Source organism: Coenobita brevimanus, chromosome 66 (assembly GCF_032717465.1).
Source record: "Coenobita brevimanus isolate Jiangsu-jjx chromosome 66, ASM3271746v2, whole genome shotgun sequence".
NCBI lineage: Eukaryota > Metazoa > Arthropoda > Malacostraca > Decapoda > Coenobitidae > Coenobita > Coenobita brevimanus.
The window spans coordinates 41,155,050-41,175,309 of NC_137019.1; the positions used below are offsets into that span (position 1 = coordinate 41,155,050).

General features: G+C 41.9%; 1 pseudogene; it reads right to left on the reverse strand.

Moving 5' to 3' along the window:
• Window positions 1–7,104: 7,104 nt before the first annotated feature.
• On the reverse strand, window positions 7,105–8,599 carry LOC145405362 (E3 SUMO-protein ligase ZBED1-like; annotated as a pseudogene).
• Window positions 8,600–20,260: the final 11,661 nt, after the last annotated feature.

Sequence of the window (20,260 nt, forward strand, 5' to 3'; positions counted from 1 at the left end):
GCTCATCAGTGTAATGGTGGGGCAATATCTGCACACCCTGGCATCTCCTTGCAGCCCTCCTGTCCCGCCCCACCACACCCGACCACTGGCTACCACACTGGTTTGGTCTAGAATTGCAGCCCAGTGAGTGTGGTAAATAATAATAATAATAATAATAATAATAATAATAATAATATCCTGTCCCGCCCCACCACACCCGACCACTGGCTACCACACTTGTTTGGTCCAGAATTGCAGGCCAGTGAGTGTGGTAAATAATAATAATAATAATATCCTGTCCCGCCCCACCACACCCGACCACTGGCTACCACACTGGTTTGGTCTAGAATTGCAGCCCAGTGAGTGTGGTAAATAATAATAATAATAATAATATCCTGTCCCGCCCCACCACACCCGACCACTGGCTACCACACTGGTTTGGTCCAGAATTGCAGGCCAGTGAGTGTGGTAAATAATAATAATAATAATAATAATAATAATAATATCCTGTCCCGCCCCACCACACCCGACCACTGGCTACCACACTGGTTTGGTCTAGAATTGCAGCCCAGTGAGTGTGGTAAATAATAATAATAATAATAATAATAATAATAATAATAATAATATCCTGTCCCGCCCCACCTCACCCGACCACTGGCTACCACACTGGTTTGGTCTAGAACTTCAGGCCAGTGAGTGTGGTAAATAATAATAATTTAATAATAATAATAATAATAATAATTATTATTATTATTATTATAATGATGATCAGTCTATCTATCTATCTATAGCCAGACGCCATAATCCCGTAAGGGGTGGCCGATTGACTTTAAGTTAGTTGTTTTACAGGGAGGGGCACTAACCCTCCGCCAACCCACTTGTTGACACGTAGGGAACATGTACATGTTGGTTATATGGTTACCACCCAGCTTTGTAAATGGTTTCCTGTAATGGTTTCCTGGCTTACAGGAAACCATTAGGCTTGTCAATGTAAAGCCACCTGAAAAGGAAAGAAGTGTAATAAAGAGTGACAGGGAAGATGGGAGAAATAGGAAGAGAGGACAGACACAGAAAAAGAATGATGAAGGTGAAGAAAGAAGTAGGCAGCACTACATCAAGTGAGTGGATGATGGTGGCCACCACCTACCACCATGATAATAATAATAATAATAATAATAATAATAATAATAATAATAATAATGATGATGGTAGTAGTAGTAGTAGTAATAGTAGTAGTAGTAGTAGTAGTAGTGACTGCTGATCTGGTAATGAACGTCACCTTGCAAATCTTACATCGTCATCCTTCCACCAAATTTGGCTAAAATCTTATCAGAACAGATTTATTTTAATAACCCCTCACACACACCGACTTTGGCCTTGACCTGTGACCTTGACCTCTGAGTATTTGTTCTCAAGAGCCAGTCACTTCACTTCAGTCTTATCCTCCAGCTTTGCCCCAGGTTTATCTATAATGAATTCTGTTAAGTTGATGTTCTCTCTCTCTCTCTCTCTCTCTCTCTCTCTCTCACCTAGCCCTCGAACCTTTACCTTTTATTTACTGTACTTTCCTTAAAAAAAATAAAAAGCACGTTTCGTTCTAGGCTGTCACTCAATCCTTCCACCAAGTTTGGTTAAAATCGGATAACAACTGAGTTATCTCATGATAGGAACTATTCTCTTTGGGGGTTCCTCTGTGAGAATAGTTCCGGCCATAAGATAACTTGAGCGGTTTTTATCGGATTGTACCCAAACTTGGTGGATGGGTTGAGGATCAGCCTATGGCAAAAATTATTATTAATGAGGGCATTGTAAAAGTTCAAGCCCACACAGGATGGTCAAATTTCTGCCCTTGTGTGTGTGTGTGTGTGTAACAAACATTTCGATTAGTTTTGATACATAGCACCTTCTCATCCTGGAACAGCGGTCTCCATTTTTAGGGATTCAGGGGATTCGTTCACTCAAAATTCTACCAGCCTTTACTGCTCTCAATCAACTCTACCCTTTTTAAGGCTGCTGGATAGTCTTCTCTACTTTGGGACTATCGATCTACGGTGGAATCGATCAACAGCCACAAAAGGAATACGGTAGACAGACAGTACCAAAAGAAGTATGACAGATTGACAGCCGCAAAAGGAGTACGGTAGAGGAGACTGACAGCCCAAAAGGAGTATGGTAGAGTAGGATGACAGTCACAGAAGCAGTGTGTTAGAACACTCGGGGCGCTGCAAGAGCAGAGTACTGTAGATCGGTAGTCGTCAAAGGAGTACGGTAGAGTACGAAGCTCATTGCAAGAGTCGGGAACACTCCTTTAGCGGCTATCAGTCTACTTTATCTGAACTTACTGCTTTTGCGGCTGCCAGTCTAATCTACTGTACTCTTTTTAAGTCTACTCTGTCTTACTTTTTTCGATCAACTCTGCTATACTTCTTTTCAATCTAATGTACCCTACTGCCAATCAATCTACTGTACCGTACTTTTCATGCGGATGGCGATCGTCATCTGTTGCGTTTAGAGTCACCAAAATATAAACGAGAGTCGAGAGCAGACCGTATATGAATCCTGTTGACAGGATATAGATAAAGAATCAAACTTAGATGGTAAGTATACAGGTGAGCGGGTGTGTATGTAGTTATTTTATGTTTAGGAGGGTAAATAGGAGAAATTTATAATGTGTTTAGGAGGGTAAATAGGAGAAATTTATAATGAGAGTAGTGGGTGATTAGTGTGTTTGGAGCAGCCCAGGTCCCGCTACCTTCACTGACAACTCACTAGGTATATTTTTGTTGTGTTTAAAGCCCCCTTGTAGCAAACATTAGCATTATCAGTATATTTACAGTTAGTGAGATGTTTCAAGTCTGTGTGAAGTGTTTGTAGGTAATTTACTAAGGGCTAATTGACCGACTTGACACATTTGATGCTGTAATGGCCCGGTGTATAGTGTAACTGTACAAGATAATTATGGCAAAGGTTGTGAGTGTAAGTCATAGCTGTGGTAGTTCACCTGACACAATGGCCTGAAACAAGCTGTGGTAAAATTATAGTTTCAGCCAGCCACACAACTACCAGATTTTGATCCATTTTTTGTGGTATTTTAGACAATTGGGTATTGTTTTACAAGTGGACAATATGCAGTTTTGGAATTTTAGCACCATTATCGTATAGTATAGTCCCTAAGGATCACAAATAACCCCCATTACCCCATTCGGAAATTGATTATTACTCCCCTAAGATAGGTTAGGTATGTTGGGTTTGGTTTGGTTAGTTTTATTGTGTTCGGTGAGGGGCATTTCCGACAAAAATGAAGGTCAGAAACATTCGAATCGCATCAAAAACTGCCGGAAAAATATATTGCACTACCTGGGGGTGTATTGTCCACTTGTTAAAGTTTACTGACAATTGTAAGACATTTTTGTGGCATTTTTCTCGTAAACTATTTTTGTTCTGCTCTTGAAGATAACCAATTCTTCAAGAGTAAAATAAAAAAAACTGTCATTTGTGACAACTATGCCATAGAAGAAAAGTGTGTCTAAAATACAGTACCTAAAAAGCGGATCAAAATCTCTTAATTCTGCGGCAGACTAAAACCAGACATGGCCATGATTATAAAAAATGATTATGATTTGATTTTGATTATATATCGTCTGGCATATTTTTTGATTGTTATTAAATTATGATTACTTGTTTTTCGTTTTTCTGATTATGATTTCATTATGATTAGTTTTTGTATTTTTGGTTATGATTAGATTTTGTCTATTCGTACGTGATTATGATTAGATTTTGTTTATAATCACATTTCACTGTGATTATTTATAGAAAAATAATGATTAGCAATGATTAAGGACAATGCTTAAATAGTTAGCAAATTACATCTAGTAGGTGCATTGTTCCATATTTGAGTACAGTAATAACCGTTTAAATCACTAACTTATGGTATTAAAAACTTACATTTTGTGTAAGGGGTTTTATTGGTTTTTGCTATAATGTATTCTATCTATCTGTCTATTGCCAGACGCTTTAATCCCATAAGGGGTGGCCATTTGACTTTGAGTTATTTGTTTTACTGGGAGATAGTCAGATAGATTATTTTCTGGTTAGGAGGGCCGATAGGAGGTTAGTGAGGGATGTTAAAGTTATAGGAAGTGAGGAGTGTGTGCAGCAGCACAAACTACTGATTTGTGATATGGTGCTTAAAGAACAAATGATGAAAAAGAGGACTTATGTACCTAGGAGGAAAATATGGAAGCTGAAAAACCAAGTAGTAAGGGATGCCTTCTATAGCGAGTTGAGGAGAGTGGTGGCTGAACAGGGAGCTGTAGACAGAGGCGTTAATGAACAGTACAGAGCCCTCAAGAACAATTTCTTGAGAGTTACTGATGTAACATGCGGCTGGACAAGAGGACCACCAAGACATAAAGTAACTTCATGGTGGGATGAGGGTGTAGAAGCTGCAATTAAGGAGAAAAGAAGGCTTTTCCGGGAATGGAAGAAGGGTGGTAGCAAAGAGGAATATTTGGCTGCCAAGCGTAGGGCTAGGAGAGAGGTATACAGGGCAAAGTCTGAGTCACAGAGACAATTACTTGATAACCTAAATCATGGGGAAAGGAAAAATATATTTAGGGTGGCAGGTCAGGTGAAGAGGGATAATCGGGATATCATAGGTGAGCAGTGTGTGAAGAATGATGAAGGAAGGGTAGTGGTGAACAGTGAGGATATTAAAGATGCATGGAGAGAGCATTATAACCGGTTGTTGAATGAGGAGTTTGACTGGGACAGAAGGTTTGGAGCCAGCAGATCCAGTGTCTGGCCCTTGGCCTTTGATTGATACTGCTACTGTGAGTGAGGCAATAGGCAGGATGAGGGTGGGGAAGGCAGCAGGTGTGTCTGGGTTGACTGCCGAAATGTTGAAGGCCTCAGGCGATATAGGGGTGAGTTTAGTCACTGACCTGATAAATAGGATTATTTATGAGTGTGTTGTCCCAGATGATTGGCTGAAGAGTGTAATTGTAAATGTGTATAAAGGGAAGGGTGATGCCCTGGAAAGAGGAAATTATAGAGGTATAAAGCTTTTAGATCAGATAATGAAGGTAATGGAGAGAGTTTTAGAAGGTATGATTAGAGAAAGAGTGAATATTGATGAGATGCAGTTTGGGTTTATGCCAGGTAGGGGGACCACTGATGCCATATTCATTGTTCGACAGCTTCAGGAAAAATATATTGGTAGGAGAAGGGATCTTTATTTTGTTTTTGTTGATTTGGAAAAGGCCTTTGACAGAGTCCCTAGAGAGGTGGTGAAGTGGGCAATGAGAAAGCTTGGCTTGGAGGAGTGGCTGGTTAGGGTGGTTATGGCCATGTATGTGGGTGCTCACACCCAGGTGAGAGTGAATGGAGATTTGAGTGATGAGTTTTCCGTGAATGTTGGTGTGCATCAGGGGTCAGTCTTGAGTCCCATGTTGTTTATCATGGTACTTGAAGCCCTTTCACGTGACTTTAGAAACGGACTCCGTGGGAGTTGTTGTATGCTGATGATTTGGTGTTGATTGCAGAGAATGAAAGGGAGGCGGAGGAAAGGTTTAGGAAGTGGAGAGATGGTATGGGGCAAAAGGGTTTAAGGGTAAATGCAGATAAAACAAAAGTGATGATATCTAGGGTTGGTGGCGGTACTGTCAAAGACGAGGGAAAGTGGCCATGTGCAGTTTGCCACAAGGGCGTGGGAAGTAATTCCATCTTGTGCGGTGTGTGTGATAAATGGGTGCATAAGAGATGTAGTGGTATCAGAGGTAGACTGCGAGATAATGCTGATTTTATGTGTACGGCGTGCCGGGGTGAGCAGGTGGAGATCGTCAAACGTGAAAGAATTGAACTTGCTGGTGAATCTCTTGAGTGTGTGGAAGAGTTTTGTTATTTAGGAGACATGTTGTGTGCTGGAGGTGGGGCTGGAGCTAGCTCTGTGGCTAGGGTGAGAAGTGGTTGGAAGAAGTTCAGGGAGCTCTTGCCTCTCCTGACATTGAGGGGGCTTTCCCTACGTGCTAAGGGGTCTTTGTATGCAGCATGTGTTAGGAGTGTAATGCTGTATGGCAGTGAGACCTGGGCAGTGAAGGAGGAAGACATTCGCCGGCTCAGACGTACAGAAATGACAATGATTAGGTGGATGTGCAGTGCGTCCCTGCGTCCAAGGCCTGGAGGGGCTGGGTTTACAATGGAAGAGTTGAGAGGTAGGATGGGACTGGAGTGTATTGGTGTTGTGATGAGGAGAGGTAGATTGAGGTGGTTTGGACATGTGGAGAGGATGGGGGATGATAGTTGGGTGAGGAAGGTGAGAAGTGTTAATATTGGGGGTGGGGTTATGAGGGGTAGACCGAGAAAGACATGGGACGAGGTCATTAAGTGTGACCTTAGGGTTATGGGACTGAACAGGGAGGCTGCAATGGATCGTGCAGCATGGAGAGCCGCCATTAGGTGACCAAGGCCGACACATGCAAGCATGTTGGAGCCTTTAAAAACGAAAACGGAGGGGCACTAACCCTCCACCAACCCACTTGTTGACACGTAGGGAGCACGTATGGTTTGGTTATATGGTTACCACCCACCATTGTAAATGGTTTCTTGGCTTACAGGAAACTATTTGGCTTGTCACTCATGTAAAGCCACCTGTAAAGGAAAGAAAAGCAATAAGAAGTGACAGGAAAGATGGAAGAAATAGGAAGAGAGGAGGGCAGGCACAGAAAACGAATGATAAAGGCTAAGGAAGCAGTAGGCAGCACTACATCAAGTGAGTTACTTCTATAAATTCATTTCAAATCATGGTCGCTCAAGTCTTCCGTAAGTATTGTAATTTGTTGGGCACAACAAAAATGAAAACAAAGAATTGCTTTGTGCAAGATAAATATAGAACTGAAAAGTATGATTATACACTTGCTTTCTTGTAGGCTAGATTTGATGTAAGCTATGGTACATTACTTCTCAGTTACACATTGGTTGCGCTTGATAAACATCAACTCCTCAAAGCGAACATCTGTCATTCTGCATCGCTCAGGATGAAAGACTTTCCCAGCAATAGAGCAAAATCTCTCAGCTGGAGCTGATGATGCGGGATACCGGTACACAGATATTGGAGAGCCAGTATCGTTAGTTCAGGTACCGTACTGTTGACTGGCTCTGTTGCCAGAAGAGAAGGGGATCACTGTCATCATCTGTTGTTGGCTGACTCAGGTAGGATTCTACCTTTGATGATGTTGATGTAGATAGGAAAGAGCTCGTTGATGCTGATGGTATCATAAATCTGAACAGCTTGCACTTCTTCTTTGGTGGGGCGTCCTTATTTTCCTGAAGGGAACACTTCTCTTCATTGGGCATAATTTCATCTACTTTAGACCTCAGTAGAGATTTCATGACCTTGACTTCTGGTGAGCACCAGTCCACCTTAAAGCCTGGATCTAGGAGTGAAGCCAGCTGAAACATCTCCATGTCATCATAGATTTTCAACCTTCTCTTGATTGAGCTTTTGAGAGTAGTAATCGTCTTTGACATGTATGTCTGTGATAGTTGTTCAAGCTCGGCTTTCAGTCCACGAATACACGGAATTACTTTGCTTGACGTTTCAACATTCTCTCCCGGACACTCTAGAGTTGCTACTCCAAATGGTGTCAAAATGTCTGTTATTTCCTTGATGAGATTAAGTTCATATTTGGTTAGCTTTACTGGACAATCTAACTGATCAAGCTTGACTGCATCAGTGTTCAGAAGGGAGCAAAGCATATTGTTACTGATGTTCCATCGGGTTGCATTTTTGGCCTGAGGTCTGCATGCATCTTCAAGAATGTCAGATGCCAGTGCAGAATGACAAATGTGTGATACTAGACGTGAGGCTTTTCCAGTGACTCCTGATACAGGTCCTGCTTCCTCGAGCCCATCGTTCACAGTATTTTGTAAATTATGAACAAAACATCTGACATGCTCTGGCAAGAGCTCCAGGAACTTCTCATTGTTATCAGGAATGTCAAAGGCATCATCTTCCTCTTCACTTTCACTGTCTTGATTAGTGTCTGGATCGTCCATACCGGGAAGTGTCACTAATGCTTTAAGCATATTGCTGGCACTGTCGGTACAATTGTCAGAATCTTCTTTTCTAGGTTAAAGCTAGTGATGATTTCAGTGAATGTGGCATGAATCTTTTCTGCAGTGTGGGACCCTTTGAATCTCCTGCAAGCTAACATTGTTGACTGGAGCTGGAAGTTTTCAATGAAGTGACATGTGATCCCAGTGTACGAATGCATCTGTCTGTTTGTCCAAAGATCAACTGTAACACAAAGATACCCAACAGAATGAAATTTGTCATTGAGATCTCTCTATCTCTATCATTGAGATGTTCTTGTATTTTTTGAGTTTGAGAGGGAAGAAGCTTGCTGCTGAGCTCCTTGCGGCTTGGAATACTGTAGCAGGGCTGGGCCTTGTTTAGAAGGGCTTGAAAGTTAGGATCCTCAACTCTTGAAAGAGGGTGGAGAGAGCCGGCAATGAAGCAAACCAGTAACTTATTCATTTCCTTTTGGCAGGCATCACTGTTGCTCCATTTTTTCTCAGTACAAGATACCCCGAAGTCAGTTACTGGAGCTGGACCCCCCATTTCCTTATATAACTAAAGAAAAGCCCTATGTGCATGTTTACAACCACTTTATTTAATACAAGAACACTTTTTCATTCATTCATTGCCAGACGCCATGTATCCCAAACGGGGTGGTCAAGGGCTTAGAGTTAATTGTTTTACAGGGAGGGGCACTAATCCTCCACCAACCCCACTTGACACGTAGGGATGCCAACAGCATCTGGTGTTCCCAGGCGGTCACCCATCCAAGTACTAACCAGACCCAACGTTGCTTAACTTCGCTGATCGGATGGGAAAGTTAAAAATAATGAATAGTGCACTCCTGCATGGCCTCTTCTGACAACTGTGCTCATCCCAGCTCCCTCCAAAAGGAAGAGTGTGACAGTATAGAGTAACCTCTCAACTAACTCGAGTTTAAAAAACGCGTTTTTGTTTTAACACGAGCAAATATTTAAGGAGATATGTTTAACTAACAAGGGTTTCTCGATTTAATGGGACTTTACACGTACGTGATGGTTTCATATTAGCCGCGCGCGCCTTGGACAGTCCCGAACTGATAGACCGTGTGTGGCAGTTTATGCATAAATACAATTTTTTATTTGCCTGTTGCTTAAACTGGTTTTATTCGAACTATAATATTCAAAAATGAAGTTTGGCCCCATTTTGAGCAATTTGGCTCATTTTCGGACAAAATTTGGCCAGGAAAGTGATGGCAGATCTAAATTTTTACAACTTGATGCTGGAGAACAGAAAGAAGAAAACCACTCAGACCAAGATAGAGCAGTTCTTTATGAAGAAGACAGAAAACTTAAGGGAGTTATCTTCAACACCAGCAGCACAGGAGTCAGAGGAAGAGGAAGAGGAAGAGGAAGGAGAGCAGAGCGAGGAGGGACGACAAATTTAGGGTGGGGAGCGGCGGGAGGTGGGGGAGTGGGGTGAGGAGGGACAGCAGCAGATGACGAGTGATCCATAGATGAAGTGACGCTGTGTGGTGTTATTGTTTGTGACCTACTTACTGTAATGAAAATGTTGCTTTTACTGTAGTATTTTTATGACCTGCTAATGCATTAATAATGTTGAGGAACTTTCACAATGCAGTGAATGAAGCAGAATTGAAAGAAAATCCACGTAAAAAACGAAAACAGTATGTATTTGGGGAGAAGTAAACAACGCTTCGTCCCAACAAGGGCTCAAATGTTGTTTATTTCTCCCCAAATATACTGTTTTTGTTTTTTACGTGGATTTCCTTTCACATTAATATTGTTGCTTTTAAGTTTAGAATAGCATAACTCCCCAAGTGGGTAGACTTTCCCAGAGTCCAGGAATGTAACCTCCAATATTACCATTGTTTCTTATGGGAAAATTGTGTTTAAATAACGCGTTTTTAACTAACACGACCTCTCCAGGAACCTAACCCTCGCGTTATTTGAGAGGTTACTGTATTTCATTCACTGGATAATGCCATTACTGTACTAAGACAGCCACAAACTGTGCCTGGGATAATGTTACAGTGTCAGCAGAGTTCAATGAGATTTTTGTTTTCTGTTGCCATCTGTGGATATTCAAAACCGTGAATGTTAAAACCGTGGATGTTAACCCCTTCTTTCCCCACCCCTTCCCCCTGTGTAAAGACTACGTTTACCCCCCAGACCGACCTGACATCTCCCCCTCCCCTAGTGTGAGGGGTAGTGTATGTTTTTTTGCCACGTCCAAACTACAGTCATCCCTAAACATTCGCGGTTTGAACATTCACAGTTTTACATATCTGCAGATGGCTACAGAAAAAAAACAAAAATCTCATTGAACTCTGCTGACACTGTAACATTATCCCAGGCACAGTTTGTGGCTGTTTTAGTACAGTAATGGCATTATCCAGTAAATGAAATATACTGTAACACTCTTCCTTAACCCGCCCCGTCCCAGCCACTTTTCGACCACTGGTACCCCCCAATCCCGGGCAATTTTCGACTTTTTTTTTTTTTTTTTGCTAAAACTTTCGCTTTTGGTGAGAAACATCGATAATTCATAGAGAAATCGCTCACCTGAGGTTTAAAATACTCATTACAGGTAGGAGAGCCTCCTTACTTTACTGGGTTTTCTATCAGGCTGGCACCAAAGAAAACGAGTTCTATGGGAGGATAACTATTTCACACCACTCATAAACGGTATTTATTTATTTACTGTTACGAATTTATATGTAGTACAAAAGTATATTGGTTTTCAAGCAGTAATATAGGCATTATAAGCATTGTTTCACTCACTAATACCTGACCTTTTTTTGCCACATTACCTGATCATCATTTCTAACTGTTTCTTCCTCTAATGCTATGTAAAGTTTGTCCTCCACATTGTCATTGATTGGGGAATCACTCTGGCCCTGAATTTCGTACCGTGGCATGACATGGCTATACTGGCCAGGTCACTGATAACAGGTGAATTGCTGAGAAAAGGGCATGCAGGGGGGGGGAGGTCATGCTGGGTAAGGCATTGTCTCTGCCTGGCATCTTGTTGAGGAAGGTGTCCCGTGTATACGTACCAAAAATGACTCGCGAAAATTGAAAATTGTGGAAATTATGAACCTTGCAATTGCAGGACGTTGAAGTACGTCCTCGGGATTAGCTGTGACAAAACGTGAGGACGTGGAAGTACGTCCTCGGGACGGCGCGGGTTAAGGAGGGAGCTGGGATGAGCACAGTAGTCAGAAAAGGCCATGCAGGAGTACGCTATTCATTATTTTTAACTTTTAGTGTTCTTGTACTAAATAAAGTAGTTGTTTAGTATTCTTGTATTAAATAAAGTGGTTGTAAACATGCACATAGGGTTTTTCTTTAGTTATATAAGGAAATGGGGGGTCCAGAGGTGTTTTTAAGGAGGAGCTGCAGATATCTGCGGATTTTTAACATTCGCGTGTGTCTCTGTTACCTAACTCCCACGAATGTTAAGGGATGACTGTATTCACTTCTTGTGATTTGTTTGTATACTGATGATCACATAATCCAAGCATGATGTTGGTAATGGAAAAAAAATTATTATAAAATAATTGTGGTAGGTGGTGGCGACCATCATCCACTCAATTGATGTAGTGCTGCCTACTTCCTTAGCTTTTATCATTCTTTTTCTGTCCCTGCCCTCCTCTCTTCCTATTTCTCCTATCTTTCCTGTCACTTCTTATTCCTTTTCATTCCATTACAGGTGGCTTTACATTGAGTGACAAGCCAAATGGTTTCCTGTAAGCCAAAAAACCATTTACAACGCTGGGTGGTAACCATATAACCAAACCATACGTGCTCCCTACATGTCAACAAGTGGGTTGGTGGAGGGTTGGTGCCCCTCCCTGTAAAACAAATAACTCAGTGTCAAATGGCCACCCTTTATGGGATTATGGTGTCTGGCAATAAATAGATAGATAGACTGTATATCATTATATAAGTTTACATATCTTATACTAAAGTACTGTTACAGTACCCAGATAACTACTGTACAAACTTGCTTGAAAAAAATGTCGTGCGCAGATGGATGGCTTATTTATTTACCTTGTAAGCTGTGCATGAAGTGTGTGGACACACGTGATGGTGATGGCAACCTTGACCCACTTGTTGCCGAGAGTGTGACGTCACTAAGCTCGTTACTAATTTCCTCCTCCTCCTCACTCACATCAACCTCGCTATCATTTTCAGGATCATAGTCATCTACTGACACATCAGACACTGCTGCATCATCATCTGATACATCTAAATAAGTATCCTCATGAGGAATAAACTCGTCACTATCGGAAGCTGCCGGAGACGCCATGAGAGAAAAATATCCTGTACACCCTCTCTCTTGGTCAAGTGTGTGGTAACTGGCTCCCTCAGGCAGGCCAAGGGGTGTAAATTTTGCCGTATGTCAGCAGAAAATATAGTACGATATCTGTAGTAGAAATTATAAATAAAATAATGATTGGTCTAAAAGAGATTACATCACAGATGGGTGAGCAAGTCCTTGGTGCCACAGCAACCCAGTCATGACGTATCTTATGATGTCAGAATTCATCAGAACTTCGTCACAGTGAAGTGAAGCTTGGACGTTGTTGGAAGGACACAAGTCAAGCGTGAGAGCAGTGGAAATGAGTTATTTAAGAGGAGCCTGTGGAGTCACATGGAGAGACAGGCTGACAAATGGGGATATAAAGGAGCATTATGGTGTGGATGTGGATGTGATAGGAAGCGTTAGGAGGAACACACTGAGGTGGTTTGGCCATATGGAGAGGATGGAGGGTGAGAGACTGATGAGGAGAATGTATGTGAGTGAGGTGGAGGGGGGGAGAGGGAGGGAAGGCCAAGGATGAGATGGAGGGATGGAGTGGAGAGGTATATGAGAGAGGGGGGTGTGAGTTGGGAGCAGGGCAGCGAAATGGCGGGGAACAGGGTGACGTGGAGGCGATTTGTTTGTGGCCACCCCGTATGGGATTGGGGCGTCTGGCAATAGATAGATAGACTCGTCACAGTCTATGTTGTCAAAACACAGAGCTGTTGCTTTCATGAGGTCCTCAGAAACAGCCTTACCGGGCTACCCTGATGCCCATATGCTGCCATTCTATAGAGGGTGTACCAGCATACCACGGTTGCGGTTCCGGTGTCTCACGGGTGTTTACCAGTGACGTACATCAAAACATATTTCCGGTAAAGAAGGGGTTAAGGAAGGGGTTAAGGGATGTCTGTATACCTATACAGGTTAACTGCACAGATTAACTCTGTAGGACAGTATTTCTCACCAAAAACTTGCAAAAAAATCACTTATGAACCACTAGAACAGCTGATGCAGTGGAAAAGGCAGTAAATACCTTGAAATAATTTCCCAGAAAAATCCACGAACATGTGAACCTGCTAATAGCGTGGGTTGACTGTAGTGATGTGGTGTTGTGGGGCAGGTGCACCACATTGGTGTTATCCACCTGGTCCTCCATGCACTCAGGGTGTCTTGGGGCATTGTCCTCTAACAGGAGGAAACAGTTGGCAAGGTTGCTCCTGTTGGCATAGTCGTGCAGGTGGGGGGACAGGTACCCTGCCATGTATGACTGGCAGAGTGTGTAGGTCAGCCAGGCCCTGGGGTTACATCTCCAAGTAACCACAAGGTTCTCCTTTATGAACCCTGCCAGTGCTTGGAGGTTTACCCAGTGGTACACAAAAAGTGGCTTGAGCTTCATGTCCCCCTCTGCATTGGCACCAAGGCAGAGGTGAAGGGGGTCCTTTACTGCCTAGAACCCAGGTGCATGTCTTTCTTCCTGGCTGATATAGGTCTTTGCTGCCTAGAACCCAGGTGCATGTCTTTTTTCCTGGCTGTTATAGGTCTTTGCTGCCTAGAACCCAGGTGCATGTCTTTCTTCCTGGTTGATATAGGTCTTTGCTGCCTAGAACCCAGGTGCATGTCTTTCTTCCTGGCTGATATAGGTCTTTGCTGCCTAGAACCCAGGTGCATGTCTTTTTTCCTGGCTGATATAGGTCTTTGCTGCCTAGAACCCAGGTGTGCGTCTGTCTTCCTGGCTGATATAGGTCTTCTTTGAAGTGCGCATCCAAAACAGTCTTGTTTTGTCAAAGTTTAAGAACTGCTTAGGAGAGTATCCCACCTTCTCTATAATAGCCTTCATCAGTGCAGGGAAGGCCTCAGCTGCCATGTAGTTTGTGCTTGCAGCCTTGCCAGGCATAGTCATATGTTAATGCCTGCATGGTCCTTGAAACATTCAAGTCAACCTGTGCTGGCATTGAAGTCCTTCCTGGCCTCCAGACTTTCCTTATCCTTAAGGTCCTTCTGCAGATCTAGAGCCTTACTGCAAATGAAGGAGTGGTGAAGAGGTTGGTTTGCTTGGTTCAGGTCATTGACCCGCTGAACCAGGAGATGCTGTATATCCTTCAGGCTTCCTTGCTCTTGTTAGACATTATGTTGTCAGGGAAGGCATATTCTGCGATGCCGTAATTATAGCATCTGATTTCTCTGTGACTGTTGAGACCGTGGACTGAGGCAGCTTTAGGACATCAATAGTCTTGCTTGGTCCCTGCCCCTCCTTATGGTGCTTAGCAGTGTCTAATTTTTCAAGCATCAGTAACACCATGCTTTCCACAGGAGCACCAAACATGGTTTCCAAATTCAGTTTCACTTATTTTCCACTTTCATTGTTCTCTCTTCACATACCATCACACACAGCACTATTTGCAGCGTACTTGCACTGTTACTTGGTGTTAGCAATAGCGCTTCAGTGGTCTTACGCAAGTGAGAAGGTTAGGTAACTCAAAGTGCACGAGGGAGATGATGACTTACGCAGGACACGTGTGAGTGGGCAAGTGAGACCAAGGAGCCTGGGGACACCCAAGATGTGGGTCCTGCGCATGTTAACATTGGAGGGTCGTCTTTGTTTAGACAGCTGACTGTTGACGTGCGTGTGTCACCACATCCACACAAGATTCACGGAGGCGGCTGTCAAAATATTGTTCCAGCAAAATCACAACTTTTTTTATATATATATATATACAGTATATATATATATATATATATATATATAAAGAAAAGGGTATAACTTTTGTATTATGCCAAGCCATGATGTCATCTTTTAGCTATCTGGGGCCTCCCACTGCTGTTTACTTTCATGTGGGCCACTGAAAAGTAACATCAGGGTTTCAGACCTTGTAAACTTTTAAAGTTTATATTTCTATATGTGTTGTTTGTTATTTACTTATTTCTTTATTTTTGCCTATAATCAAAGATGTATACAGTGAGTCTTTGAAATACGAAAGTCCAAAGTATGAATTTTCGATGGTACGAAAACGATGAATATACGACAGATTCCACAGTACAAAAATATCGGTCTCGATGATACGAAAATCGATACTCGATATGAAAGGAAATATGGAGATAGCCCAATTATCCAGACTACATGGTGTGAAGAGGTGCCTGGATAGTCTGAAATCACGATTAATCCGGCGGAAACAAAACACAAGTACTGTTAGATTGATTTATTTACCGGTAAATGTACAATGAAAGACACAACTATCTTCCCAGTTCAGTCTGAAGAAAATTTACACCAGGCGAAATACAATGAAAATCAGTTTCTACTAGTATGTGTTTCAAATTGTTCAGTTTTTCCACGCTATATTCGTCAGACTTTGGGAAGATACTTGTGTCTTTCATTGTACACTTGAAGCAGCAGAAAGACCTTACCAATTCAATTCATAATTCCCCAGCTTGCTTCTGTAATTTTCTGACAACTTTCAATTTGGCAAATTACTTTTTCTTGCTGAAAAATTTCCTCCCTGTTATTATCATCACTTTCCCCTACGATTGTTTCCAGCGCAGTGGAAGAAACTCAACGAGCTCAAAGGTGGATATCATTTCCCAACTTCTCAACTGGAGATTAGGTTAGGTTAAAAAATTATTGGGTACTGATAAGTTCAGTTAGGCCAGGTTTAGTTAAACACTAAGGGAAGAACAGTCCTTTCTGCCATTATGTTAACAAAATAAACAGGAGTTGTCACACCAGAGCAGCTAAAAACGATAGGGAAACAGATTTAACAAGCAACGTTTACTGTATTTACCAGCCCAGAAATAATCTGAAAAATATAACAGACTACTGTATCAGGAAGAACTGATTTGCTTTTACTGCTTCAAGTAAAGCGTATGTTTAGCCCCTCAATGGCTGTGGGTTCAGAAATTTGCGTGCTCCCGTGGTCCGCCTTGGAACCATTTTTTCAGTGTTCTAAAATCAATTTCTTTTTCTTACATATGTGAAAAGACTCGTCTGGCACACCTGGCTTTTTTTTTTCCCCCTAAACCCATCCTGTGATTTGCTATGATTCATGTAAGAATTAATAAAATTAGGATGCGTTTTACATCAGCATGTAAGCATCGGCAAAAACATCTGGGACAAAGTGAACTGTGAACGCCTGACTGCTTGAGGCGGTAGACTAGGATCATGTAAACACACCAGTGACCCTCGTTTCCTTCCCATAATTCCTCGCAGTTTTTTATAGCTCACCCTAACTCAGTGTCACTGACACTGGTACAGTAAGGTGTTGTTCAGGGCCAGCAGCTATGAAAGCGGTAATGGAATACATTATTGTTTGTATCAGTCCTCTCTCTTTCACACATACACATAAGAATGAACAAATGAATGAGCAGTGAATGTACACTAACTCTAAGGAGCAGAAATAACTGTGCTTAGTCGGTCCGAAATATATTGGGAAGAGCGATACCGAATGAAGAATGTAGAACTGAATGTTAACCTACGAGAACATGTGGGACGAAAAAGTAATTTTTTTTCTGATTGGCAAACATTTTTTGTTCCATATCGTCTCATAAAATTGTAAAACCCATAATCTTTTGTCTAAGCATACAGCCTAAAGACCTTACCAATTCAGTTCATATTCCTCTAGTTTGTCTTCTATATTATGCTGACTATTTTGAAGGTGGTAAATTATGTTCTGAAAGAAACTTACTCAAAATTAGGGCACATGCAACATAAGCATGTAAACATCAGCGAATACATCTGGAGTGAAGAGAACGCCTGACTGCTTGGGATGGTAGAGTAGGGTCGTATAAACACACCAGTGACCTTCGTTCCTGTCCCATAATTGTTCGCAGTTTTTTATAGGACGCCGTAACTCAACGTCGCTGACACTGAAATAGTGAAGTGTTGTTCAAGGCTGGCAGCTATGAAGGGGTTAATGGAATACTGTATGAAAAATTAAAAATGGGTGCGATGCACAGAACTGCGCTCGCTTGCCGAGAGAAAACGAACTAACCCCTTTCTGGTAAAATTTTTGCGCGTTTCTCAGTTGAGTCCACGTTCCTCCTCTCCTCGCAGCATTGCTGTATGTGAGGATATTTTTGCAGCCCTTCACCTTTTCGTATTGTTTCGCCATGCCTCCCAAGCGCCCTGCATCATCTCCAGCATCAGGGGAGCCCACTGCAAGGAAGCAGCAGCACCGTACTCTTATTTTTTATTTTTATTTTTTTTGAATAACAGAATGGAGGAAGGAAAAACAAATGAATAAAAAAAAAAATTCATTCACCAGATTACTGGTGTCCTCTGTTCATAAAATATCTGTAACAGTTAGACTTGAACAGCTGTGGGTTGAAATTTGGAGGGAAACAACTCTGGGGAAGCGAGTCCCAGAGAGACGCAGTTCAGGGAATGAAAGAATTCTGATAGGCAGAAGTTCTGCAATATGGCTGAGTGACATTCCAGCCATGAGCGCTACCAGATGCCCGTGTAGCACGAGGGAAGGCATGGAGAGGTGGCACCATGGACGCAACTTCGTCTGAGCATTTGCCAAAAAAATATCTGTAAAATAATGCAAGGAAGGCAACATTCCTTCTTACTTGCAGGGGAGGTAGTTTATTTGTAATGGCAGGGTTGTTAATGATTCTAACAGCTTTGTTCTAAATTTTGTCTAGTTGTTTTAATGCAACCTCTCCACAACCATTCCACAAGGGTGAGCAATATTCAAGCTGAGAGCGCACATGACTCTTATAAATTATAGCTAACTGCTCATCGGCGAAGAAGTTACGGACTCTGTACAATAATCCAAGTTTCTTTGAGGCGGTTTTAGCAGGTGATCTGACATGAGAGGTCCAGCTGAGGGCACTGTTAAGTGAGACACCAAGAATTTCAATACTTTTGGAGATGGGAATATTAGGAGCACTGAAGGTAATGTACAAATCTGGCAATATCTGTCCATTAGTAAACTGTTTATATTTAGTTTTACTAGCATTAAAAGAGACAAGGTTGTTTTGTCCCCATTCACTGATCGTAGATAGATCTTGATTTATGGAGATGTCTGTACTGAGTTGACAGGTAGAGATATTAGACTTTGTAAATGGATGTCTGAGTGTGAATGAACTATGTAGCGTTGAGTCATCTGCATATGAGTGAATGGGATTGTGGGTGACAGATAAGAGATCACTAATATGAACCAGAAATAGGGTTGGCACCAGAACTGATCCCTGCGGCACGCCGGTGTTAATTGAGTGGAAATTGGAATATACATCATCTACTTTTACTCTTATTTTCCTGTCACTAAGATATGACGAAATCAAAGGAACAAAAGACGTTAGTCCATAGCAAAGTAGTTTGGACAGCAGGGAATGGTGCCATACTCTGTTGAAAGCTTTAGAAATATCAAGGGCTACCGCATGAGTTTCTCCAAAAAGATCAATTGATTGATGGATGGTATGAGTTAAGAGATTGAGTATGTCAATGGTGGATCTTTCGTGGTGAAAACCATATTGTCTATCACTAATTAAGTTGTTGGATTCAAGATGTTTAACAATATGCTTATTAATTAAAGTTTCAAATACCTTACCAAGAGAAGATGTGACAGCTATTGGTCTGTAATTGGAGGGGTCAGACGAACTTCCTTTCTTCGGAATTGGGTGGATATTGACTTCTTTCCATGAATTTGGGAATAAAGAAGTACGTATGTGTAGTCTGAATAATTTAGCTAGAACAGAGGCAAGTTCAGGGGAACACTTTTTCAAAACAATTGGCAGAATTCCATCTGGGCCTGGAGCTTTGTTGGTAGGTAAATTGTCTAGGATGGATTTTACGTATCTTGTCTGTATTTTAAGTGGGGCAATTTCGGGAGAGTCAAGTTCTAGTACTGGGACATTCTGGCTGGTATCGTCTATGGTAGAGTTTCTGACAAAGGTACTAGCAAAGATATCTGCTTTCCCACGCGGGTCATTTGTAATATTGCCATCTGATGATTTTAGTGGGGGAATGGAAGATGACTTGTTAAAGTTATTATTGAAAGAATTAATAGTTGACCAGAATATTTTATTGTCTTTAGGGTTGCTAAGTAGTTTTGATGCTTGCTTTTGAAGAAAGTTTGATTTAGATAGATTTAATACAGCTTTTGCATGATTTCTAGCAATTTTAAATTGGGAGAGTGATTCAGATGTTTTTGATTTTAAGAGTTATATGCTAATGACTTTTGGGCTGTTGCTCTGGCACAGTTGCCATCAAACTATTTTGGAGAGTTCGATCTTTTAGAGAACTGTTGACTTGGTATGAATAAATCCATACCAGCTAGTATTAAGTCGCAAATGTAGGACTGGGTAGAACTGGGATAGCTAGAGAAGAAAGACTGCCATGGAATGTCAGCAAAATAATTTCTAAATCCATCCCAGTCTGCCCTGTCAAAGTGCCATTGGGTCACCCTGACAGGTTCAGAACGGGGAGGTGTAGGAGGGTTAACTAATGAGGCTTTGATGAGATTGTGGTCAGAGGATCCAAGTGGTGACAGTACCTCTATCCTGTACTGATCTGGATTATTTGTCAAGAATAAATCCAAGAGATGGGCATTATGGTCAGGATTATCAGGTATTCTGGTTGATTGCTTTACCAACTGGACGGAAAGGAAATTGGAAAGTATAAGACCCCATGAGGAGGGGCAGGGAGTCTTGGAGATTGGGCGTGCTTTAGGCCTTGCTGTTTCCACCACTGGGACTGTGACGAAGAAAAAGGAGATGTACAAGAATATGGCCACCTCCTTCTCCACAACTATATACTGTACAGGTATTGCTTACTTCTTAATAGGGAGTGGGTAAAGATTAGGTGGGGGGTCTGAGGGGGTCCTGGGACGCATCCCCCCATTTACATGTATTTTTCAATGAGGAAAATCGTTCCGATATACACAATTTTGAATTATG